Below are 10,174 nucleotides of genomic sequence, written 5' to 3'. Positions count from 1 at the left end.
GATCTGATCCTCTTCAAGGGTTTAGAGGAAGTGGTGTGAGTATGCTAACACACAGCTACAGTTCCAGCACTTAGGAAGCAGAAGCAATAGAATAGAATGTTCAAAGTTAACTTGGGTTCCATAAATATTAAAATTTAAAAATAAATTGAAGTAGACAAGGAGGAATAGGAGGAGAAGAAGAAGAAGAAGAAGAAGAAGAAGAAGAAGAAGAAGAAGAAGAAGAAGAAGAAGAAGAAGAAGAAAGAAGAAGGAAAGAAAGAAAGAAAGAAAGAAAGGAAGGAAGGAAGGAAGGAAGGAAGGAAGAAAGTGAAACCCAATTGTCTGTCTATAGCAAACCATTACTCTACCCAGTCCTTGTCTTCTTCCATGTCTAATAGATTAGTGTCATTACACTGGGTGATTGAAGACTCCTTTCTAATCTGTCCGTTGACTCATCCACATCCTGGTACAATGTGCCACATGAAGTCACACAGTCAGCTTTCTTTTGATGTATGAACACAGATGTTAACCCCTGACCCAAAGTTCACTTCTTGATCAACTAGTTCAAGATGAACAGGGAGAGGTTGGATCCTTAATCCCCACAATGCCCCGATTTCAACAGACAGCATCCAGAATTAAAGTCAATTGAAGTTTAGCCCCTTCTCCCTCTAACTCTGGTTCCATAGTGTTGTAGGGTATGGATGTAAGTCAAGGGCTGTGTATTAGTTAATTTTCTGTTTTTGAGATAAATACCAAGGCAACTTAGAGAAAGAAGAGTGCATTTGGGGGTAAGGGCATCATGAGGAAGCTACCACTATTGTTTTGCTGGTTTGATATTTAAAAATAAAGAAAAAGAAATATTTACTATACCACAAAATCAGAAATCCTCACAGCGAAAACCGGAAAAGAGCATTGCCTGAATCCCCCAGCAAAGCTCTCTTTAGAACATTTCTCTCTCTCCACAGAGTAAGAAATGGATTTTTCAAAGCATCTAAGCTACCAGCCTAAACAGTTGTGATTCTCCAAAGCTTCCATTGTCCTGCCACACTTCCCTTTATGAGCACAATGAACTGTTTCTGTTTAACAGTCTTTCCCCTCTAATTAAACAGAGATAGACTGAGTCAACAGCAGAGTTCTGGAAGCTGACAATCTGAAATGTCAATCAGCTCTGTCCAAAGATATTAGGAAGCGGCATTGATCCTGCATTCTTAAAACAGAGGAAGACCTTTGAATTAGAAACAGTTTCATGGAGGAGCTGAGGACTCTCCCAACTAGCCAAATCATGATTCATTTCCCCTCCCAGACATCTTCTGATTCATAGAGTAGACAGTCAAGGCCAAGACTTGTCCAGCTTGCAGGAAGCGAAAAATTCCATTCTGTGCCATCGGTGTTTTCTCTGTAGTATCCTAGCCTTGTCCTAAAGCAGAGGACATCGATGGAGCAGAAGGCTATTAGTGCTGCGAAAGCAGAGGAGGTGGTGGCATGCAATGATTTGTCGCTTCTAGCTTCATTCTTGGAGAAGATGTAGGGAATTTTTTACATTCCAGCCACAGAGCAGGCCCAGGTATAAAGCCGATGGCTTCATGACTTTCTAAATACAGCTAAAACTATCACTGTGTATACTTCGAGGGGGTGAATTGCATGGCATGTAGATTTCTTTCAAATTAATATCTATTTATTTTAGTGTTTCTGGCTACCAAGCACCAGCTGAGGGTTCAATCATCTACACTGAAAAAATAAATCTTAAAAAATCTTACAGAAACCCTACAAAACTCAAAAGTAACCAATAAGCAAATGCCCACGTATCAAAAATCATAATACTAGAGGCTTGAGAGATGTCTCAGTTGTTAAGAGCACTGGTTGCTATTCCACTGGTGTGATTCCCAGCACCCACACGTTGGCTCACAACCATCTGTAATTCCAGTTCCAGGGGATTCAAGACTTTCTTCTGGCTTCTGCATTCACCTGGCATGCACAGGTATGTAGGCATAAAAAACACTCATACATATATAAATAAAAATTTTAAAATCATAGTTCTATAACTTCATTCTTAATCCTAAAAGTGAATTATCAATACAATAGCAGTCATGATTTAAAAAAAAAAAGTGAAGTGTTTACTTAGCCAGGTGTGGTGATTTACAGTTTTAATCCCAGTACTCTGAAGGGTGAGGCAGGAGGATTGCAGCTAATTCAAAGCCAACCTGGGCCACAACCTTGTGTCAAAACAAAAGTAAAACATCCTCACTGGAGAGAAGGCAAGAGCCCAGTCATATAGCAAGCTCCATGTGCATATCACAGGCTGCAGACGACTTTCTGACACCTTTTTCTACTGAATCCTCACAAAGACATGTTTCATTTTATGAACTGTAAAAACCACCATTTTCTAGCAACAGGAAGGTGGAAATTCAGAAAAGGAAAGCATCTTGTCTCCCAAACCACAAATGAAACCTATGCAATCTGATTGGAAACCAGGTCTTCCGACTCCTAATTCAGCAGTCTTCAGCATCAAAATCCACTACTAAAAATGCTGCTTCGGCTTGGGAATGGCCACCTTTAACCTTTAGAGCTATTATTTTAGCACACTTCTGAAGTTCCTTTGTTAGTGGAATGCGAGACCATCTTTTCTTGATCTGCAACAAGGAAAGAAAACATAAAACTTGATAAAATTCTCCTAAATCATCAGGAATGTTTTTGTCTTAAAACCTGGACTCATGTTTGTTTGTAGGGAGCTGTGCGTTTGTGTGTGTGTTGAGAGAAAGACAGACCCATCGCTATGTGTTTGTGGGGAGAAGAGTAGAATATGATTCTAATATGAAATCACTTATTGATTTCTATGTAAGCTGTTTAAAGAAACTAATATTTCTTGAATGGCTAAAAATTTATAAATCAGCTTCCCTCATGATTAACACCTCTCCCATTCTGTCTCTCCGTATCTTTCTCCTCTCTCTCTCTCTCTCTCTCTCTCTCTCTCTCTCTCTCTCTCTCTCTCTTTCTCTCTCTCCTTCCCTTTCTCTCTCCTCCCTCCCTCTTTTGTTAAATAAAATCATTTTCATACAATTGTGTTCCATTGTCTCTAACAATCTTTGGCCAGAACCTATCCTCCTCTTTTCTTATAAGGTATCTACTACATCTTTCTTCTCTGTGAGGAAGATTTAGCACAGTCTGAGTTCCTCTCTTTGATACCTTTTACTTCCATTAGATATACTGACTCTTCTCTCATCTTACAAGCAGAACAAAACCTTTCTTACCCCAAGGTTTCTGTAGCGTTCTCTACATTCATTGAGACGCTCAAGTGAGAACTAAGAAAGTCTTTTTATTCCTTCTTCTTGCTTCTCCCCATGGACCCAGTTGGTATGTGTGGTAGTTTGAATGTAATTGGCCCTCATAATCTCACAGGGAGTGGCACTCTTAGGAGTGCAGCTTTGTTGGAGTGGGTGTGGCCTGGTTGAAGGAAGTGTATCACTGTGGGTGTGAGCTCTGAGGTTTCCTGTGCTCAGGATACTGCTCAGTGTCTAAGTCAACTTCCTGTTGCCTGCACGATGCAGGACCCTTAGCTACTTCTCCAGCACCATATCTGCCTGCACACTGCTAAGCTCTGTGCCACAATGATAATGGACTGAACTTCTGAAACTGTAAGCGAACCAACCTAATTAAATCTTTTCTTTACAAGAGTTGCCGTGGTCATGGTGTCTCTACACAGCAATAGAAGTCCTAAGTAAAAGAGTGTGTGAGGTCTCCAAACCCACCTTCTGTCTCAGTATTCCTAGGCTTTTCTCCACTTCCACTGTGAAGTTTAGAACCTGTACATCCAGCAGAAATACAATGCGAACCACACATGCAGATTTATTTTAATTTTCTGAAAGCCACAATAAATATATTTAATAGCAGTACTATATTGTGCCACAAATATAGCAGACCTGTAACTGGAGGTTTCTTTCACATTCGCATCCATCAGTTCCCAAATAATCACTCCGAGGCTTGAAATTAATTACAAATATTGATTACAAACTGTTAGACCTATTACCTCAGGCTGGTTATTAACTAGCTCTTACAACTTAAATTAACCCATTTCTATTATTATACACTTTACCATGAGGCTTGTGGCTTATTATCTCACATCTTGCTTCTCCAGCAGTTGCTGGCATCTTCTCCCTGACTCTGACTTCTTTCTCCCTCTCTCTGCTTGGATTTACCACCTAGCTACATTCTGCCCTGCAATAGGCCAAAGTAGTTTCTTTATTAAACAATAAAACACATTCACAGCATGCAGAGGGGCATCCCACATCACAGACCTATTATTAGATAATAAATTTAATAAAATATTCCATTTAATGCAAATATTAACACATTGTCTTTTCCATAAATATTCACTATGAAGTCTAATGCATATCTTGCTAGCTGTCACCATAATGGACTGCGTAAGCTCTCTAGATTAATATTTTTCTGAAAATGGACTCTTTACTGGGCACTGAGAAGCTTCCAGTTGGGACTGGAGAGATGGCACAGTGGTTTCATAGCACTGGTTGCTCTTCCTGAGAACATGGCAGCTCACCATCAGCTGTAACTCTGACTCCAGGGGATCTAAAGCCCTCTTCTGACCTCCATTGGCACACATGTGCTGAACTTACATACATGTAGGTAAAAAAAAACCCTCATATACATAAATTTTAAAAGCAAATCCTTTTTTATAAGCCTCCAGTAGTCTCCTTTCTATATTTTCAATACATTATATCGGGAGTCAGTTCCCTTCTCTGCCATGTGGGCTCCAGGAATCAACGCAGGTCATCAGGCTTGGTAGCAGGCACGTAATGATGTTATCAGCTCCCATTTTTGTAAAATAAAACTTTAGGTTGTTGCCTCTACAGAACTGTACATAGGGCTCTCTGGGTCCTGGGATATTTCCCAGGACTTGCATGAGCTGGAACTTGCCTGTTTCTCAGTTCCAGCTCTTGCTTTTCATAGCCCACACTACAGTGAACACTTGTTCTCTCTCTCTCTCTCTCTCTCTCTCTCTCTCTCTCTCTCTCTCTCTCTCTCTCTCTCTTTCTCTCTCTCTCTCTCTCTCTCCTTCCTTAAATCCATCATCATGGTTTTGCCCTCTTAGTCATTGTCTATTCGGATCCTTCTGTTTAGAATGCTCTTTTCTTCCCCCTGTGCATCTTCTGCTCACATTTTGTCTCATCAGACTGTTCCAGACGCCTTAAATATGGACCAAGATTCTCACCCCATGTGCTCATGTACAACCCTCAGCAATTTCAACCATATCCTTTTGCACTATTGATGATTTCTTTGTTATTTATATTTATTTTGGAGACAGGTCTCTCTATGTAGATCCAGATGGTTTCAAACTCATGGCCAACCTCCTGTTTCAGCCTTCTAAGTGCTTGGATTATATGTATGTACGGGCAAAGACTACCGGCATTTGTCTTGCAAATAATTCTTTTGCATTTGGATGTTAATCCTTTGGCCTTAACTGAGGTCAGGATAGGAATGGCATTAGCTGTGTTGCTGTGAGATGTCCCACTCTACAATGGGGCTTAGTATATGGTAGGTGCTCAATAGAGATCTGTTTACTGAGCAATGAATAAATTTGGGGGTAGGAACAAAAATAAAATAGAAAGAAACTTTACTGTTTGTGAAGGCCCTGATCTGTGCCTCTTGTTCTTTCTTATATCCAGATGCATTTGCTTCGAAGGAAATTTCTTTGAGGTAGGTACTAAAAGGCAAAGTACATGAAACATCTGCTTTAGTAAAAGAAAGACAGGGACTTGTTCCAGAAAATAAAAACCACTGTAAATTTCAGAGCACTTCTTAGAAGAATTAGCATTCAGTCTTTTGGTGAAATAGCTGTCACTGGAGATAACCAGATGTTGCTCATGGAAACATTAAGTCTGGAGTTTTCTGCCTGACTCCTCAGGTCTTTTAAAGCTTGTCCTTTCTTCCCTTTCTAGTTCAGGAGTTTAAATTCAGGGCCTCTCATATGGTAGACCAACACTCTATCACTGATACCAATTCCCAGACCTTAGCCACCCTTTCAAAGCCTTCTCTTCCTCCATGGATCTCTGAAATGATCCAGATTTCCTGTCTTTGAAGCCCCTCTTTTTCATTCTTTCTTGGTCTTTAGGTTCCCTATTCCTTCCTGTTCATTCTTGATGTTCCTCTTCAATGCTCTCTTTCATTTCTATGACCCTGTTTTCTCAATAGCAGAGCCTCTCGGCTGCACTGTCCCTCCCTGCCTTGTCTGTCCTGGAATTCAGCATCCTCCTGTTTTAGCCTCTTGAGTGCTGGACTTTTAGGTATTTATTACCCAGCCTGACAGATTTACGTACATACACATATTTCAAAATCTCTTTTATTATTATGATGATGATGTTTTATTTTTGTTTTTCAAGACAGGGTTTCTCTGTGGAACAGCCCTATTTGCCCTGAAACTCTCTTTGTAGATCAGGCTGGCCCCAGACTCAGAGATCTGTATGCCTCTGCCTCCTGAGTGCTGGGATGAAAGGCATGCGCCACCATGCCCAGCTCAAATGTTACTTCTTGTCTCCAAAGACATGTTAGTATCTACCTAAGCTCTCCTATGGGAAAGATGGATGAATTCCAAGCTGCACAGAGGAGAAATGGGGTTAATGACTCTCACTAACACTCACTCACCTGGATACAGTGGCACACACCTGTACCTAAGCACTTGGCAACTGAGGCAGGGGGATCACCAGTTCAAGACCAGGCTGAACTACATAGTTCTTTGAATGCTTTCTTTTTAATGGGCACTTTGTATATAATTGCTGAAGCCAGAAAACTAGATACCACTTCCTTCTTTCACAATTCCCATCTATTATATAGTCTTAATCAATTAATATTTAGTGGCTGGTATTAGAAATGTCTTACCTTAGCAAATTTGTATAGTTGTCTTAAAGCATATATATAGCTATGTAATCCTTGCGTAATTATATTTAGTTATGTGGTTTAATTATACATGTATTGGGATTATTTGCTATGGAACTTTTTCCTCGGGATTCTATACGACATTTGCAGTTTTATTTTTTGTTTTTGAGATGGAGTCTCATCTTTTAGTCCAGGCTTGCCTGGAATTCACGATGTAGACTAGGTTGGCCTCTTAACTGCAAACTTAAGTTGTTCCTCCTCTTGCCTCAACTTCCCAAGCACTGTATTTACAGAGGTAAACTAATGTACTCACTACAACATTCATTTTTCTTTAGAGATCTTATTTCTATTTTGTTTATGTTGGTCTATATGCAGGTTCCCACAGAGGCCAGAGGCACTGATCCCTTGGAGCTCAGTTTCACAGTATAAGTAAATAAATAAATGTTTTAAAAAATTCAAGAACTTAATGTCTGGGAATATAGCACGTTGGTAGAGTGCTTACCTAGAATGTTCAAAGTCCCAAGTTCAATCTCCACCACGGAATAAAAAGAGAAGGGGAGGGAACTATACTATGGGGAAGAAGAGGTATTTGATCCCAGCAGCCATATGTGGGGTAGCTCACAACTACCTTAACTCCAGCTTTAGTAGATACACTTATACACACACATACACAAATAAATAAACACACACACACACACACACACATATATATATATATATATATATATATATATATATATATATAGTACTAGCAGAAGAGAATTGGGACATGGTGGCACACACCTTTAATCCAAATACTCAAAAGACAGAGACAAGCAGATCTTTGTGAGTTTGAGGCCAGCATATTCCACATAGTAAGTTTCAGGACATCCAGGGCTACACAGAAAGACCCTGTCTCCAAAAACCAAAAGAAAAAAAAAATAAAAAGAAAGAAAGAAAAGAAGTAAAAGAAAGCAACCGGAAGCCTGTCTTTGGGAAGTTAAACTTCTGAACTCAGAGGACAGGCTGTGGTAACTTTCCCCTCTTAATTTGGCTATGACCAGTGACAAATAAGTAGAAAGCAAGAAGAAGTGCTGAGGAAGATTATTTCTTTCCTGTGCACATTGCCTTTGCTTCCTTTCCTTGGAAGGCTAAGTAAGCAAAAAAGTATTATAGATGCTCTTTACCTAGAGTTAACAGAAAGAAAGGGGTAGGGGATAGAGAGAGAGGAGAGGAGAGGGGAGGGGAGGGGAGAGCAGGGGAGGGGAGAGGAGAGGAATAAATAAATTGCTGGCTGCTGGTAGGCTTCTCTGCACCAGCCTTGTTAGTAGTGACAAGAATCGCACCTCCCGCTTTGACCTATAAAGTTTGACTAACACTGCTTCAAGCACATATATCTGATGTCTGCCGGGTCACATGGGCCACATTTTTCTGTGTGTTTACTTTGGTCCAGAGAGAATCATGACAAGCTTCCTTTTTATGAATTAAAATTTAGGGGAGAGAGGGAAGAAATGGGGGAGAAGGGGGGAAAGAGAGAAGGAATGAGGGAGGTAGGACGAGAAGGAAGGGAGGGAGGGAAGAACGGAGAGAGTTGCTTAAACTTCAGTGAGTATTTATCAGCCACTGAAGTCCCAAAGCAGCCAGCTCAGGGCCAGTGTGTTGAGCCCTCCTCTCCTTCCTCTTTCTCTTTCTGCACTCGTGTGAAGCTTGAATTAGATCAGGGTCTGGCTTGTAGAATATGAGAGGAGAAAGGGTCACATTTCTGGGTGTGTCTTTAGGAGAAGATACACCTTGGGATAATAAAGACCCTAACTGCTTTCTGTGGCCATGAGGCCAGCTATAGGTGAGATCTCCTGCCAGAGAATGAGGAGCAGATATTAAGGGAAAGCAGTATTCTTGGAAGGTACAACTTTGGGGTAGAGGCATGAGGTTGAGGAAAGGTTGGGTTGATTTTTGCTTTCAGCTGCTCTCCTTCTGTAAACACGGGGGATTTCAAACGCTTGTGAACGTTTGTTTCTGTTGTGCTGCAATGTACCCCTGGACTCAATTCCGTAGCCAGCACAGGTATCACTCACTATTGCAGTTCGTGGGTAAGATGTCACCTGAATGGCAGTTTCCTATCTCTGCTGAAGATGCGTTCCTCTCCTTCTGCATCCATGGGAAATGGTTGCTGTTGTCATCCACTCTCGATCTTCTGTGCTTCAGCGCTTTATTTTCTGTTATCAACAGAAAAACACAGTGTGTCTAAGGAACCTCCCATAGGATTCCATGCTACTGAAACCTTCCGTCCCTAACATACTTCCCTCTTCTTACAATTTGCATGTTGTCATTGATCCATTCCTCTTCCAATCATGTGACTTTTAGGATGTCTACTGCATTGTGCAGCCATCGCATAACCCAGTTTCATAACACCTTTATCCTCTGGTAGAATCCCATGTGCTCATTTATCTCTAGGAGTTCTTTGTACCACTGTCCTCACTGAACTGTAAGGCAACACATGTCACAGACATGCAGATACCCAGCGGTGACAAGTCTCAATCAGAGACAACCATGAGAAACTACAGATTCCATTTCTAGTGATGGGAGATAGAGACTGCCAAAACCCCTAGGGATGAACAGATCATTGAAATTCAGAAAAAAATGTTTCATAGCACACTAAGACATTTATTCTTTTACTCCTTCTAATCTTAAAATAACCCTCTGTAAACCTGTGCCCATTGACACTTTCCTGATGTATGAGACTTTTGTGACCCCCCCCCCCTTAAATACATTACTCCTTCTGTTCTAAGTTACTTGTGATTAGAATCTAAATCTGCAGCTTTCCATGTAAGATCTAACTTACTGTTTGATGAACACTTCTGACTCTACATGTAGACCATGATCAGTATAATTTTTCACTTTGGGATACATATTGAAAAGAGTAATGTTTATTAACTTTCTCTGTAGTAAATGTAATCAGCTGCTTTCTTGGCCCTCAGATTGGTATTAACGATAATTAACTGTGGTGGTGAAGAATTACCAATGGTTATGGTCCCCGAGGAACAAAAAAAAATGTATTGGAAAAGCTGCTTGAGTAAAGCAATCCGGATTTTAACTCAGGAAGTTACACACACCAAGCACACTGGGTGCCAAGTGCAAATTGCACCTCTCCCACTCATTGCCCAGCCCCTTCTTGAGCCTCAGAGTTGGCAGCGAATCAGCAGGGTCACCCCACTTAAGGAATCCATTCATAAGAATGTGGGGTAGAGAACACAGAACCCGAGGCTAAGAAATGCTCATTTTTAGCACTAAAACACCTGCCTCCACCAGTTTGATTTTACATTAAGGAAAA

Source organism: Chionomys nivalis, chromosome 22, assembly GCF_950005125.1.
Source record: "Chionomys nivalis chromosome 22, mChiNiv1.1, whole genome shotgun sequence".
In the NCBI taxonomy this organism is placed as follows: domain Eukaryota; kingdom Metazoa; phylum Chordata; class Mammalia; order Rodentia; family Cricetidae; genus Chionomys; species Chionomys nivalis.
Note: the sequence above shows the minus strand (reverse complement) of the source record.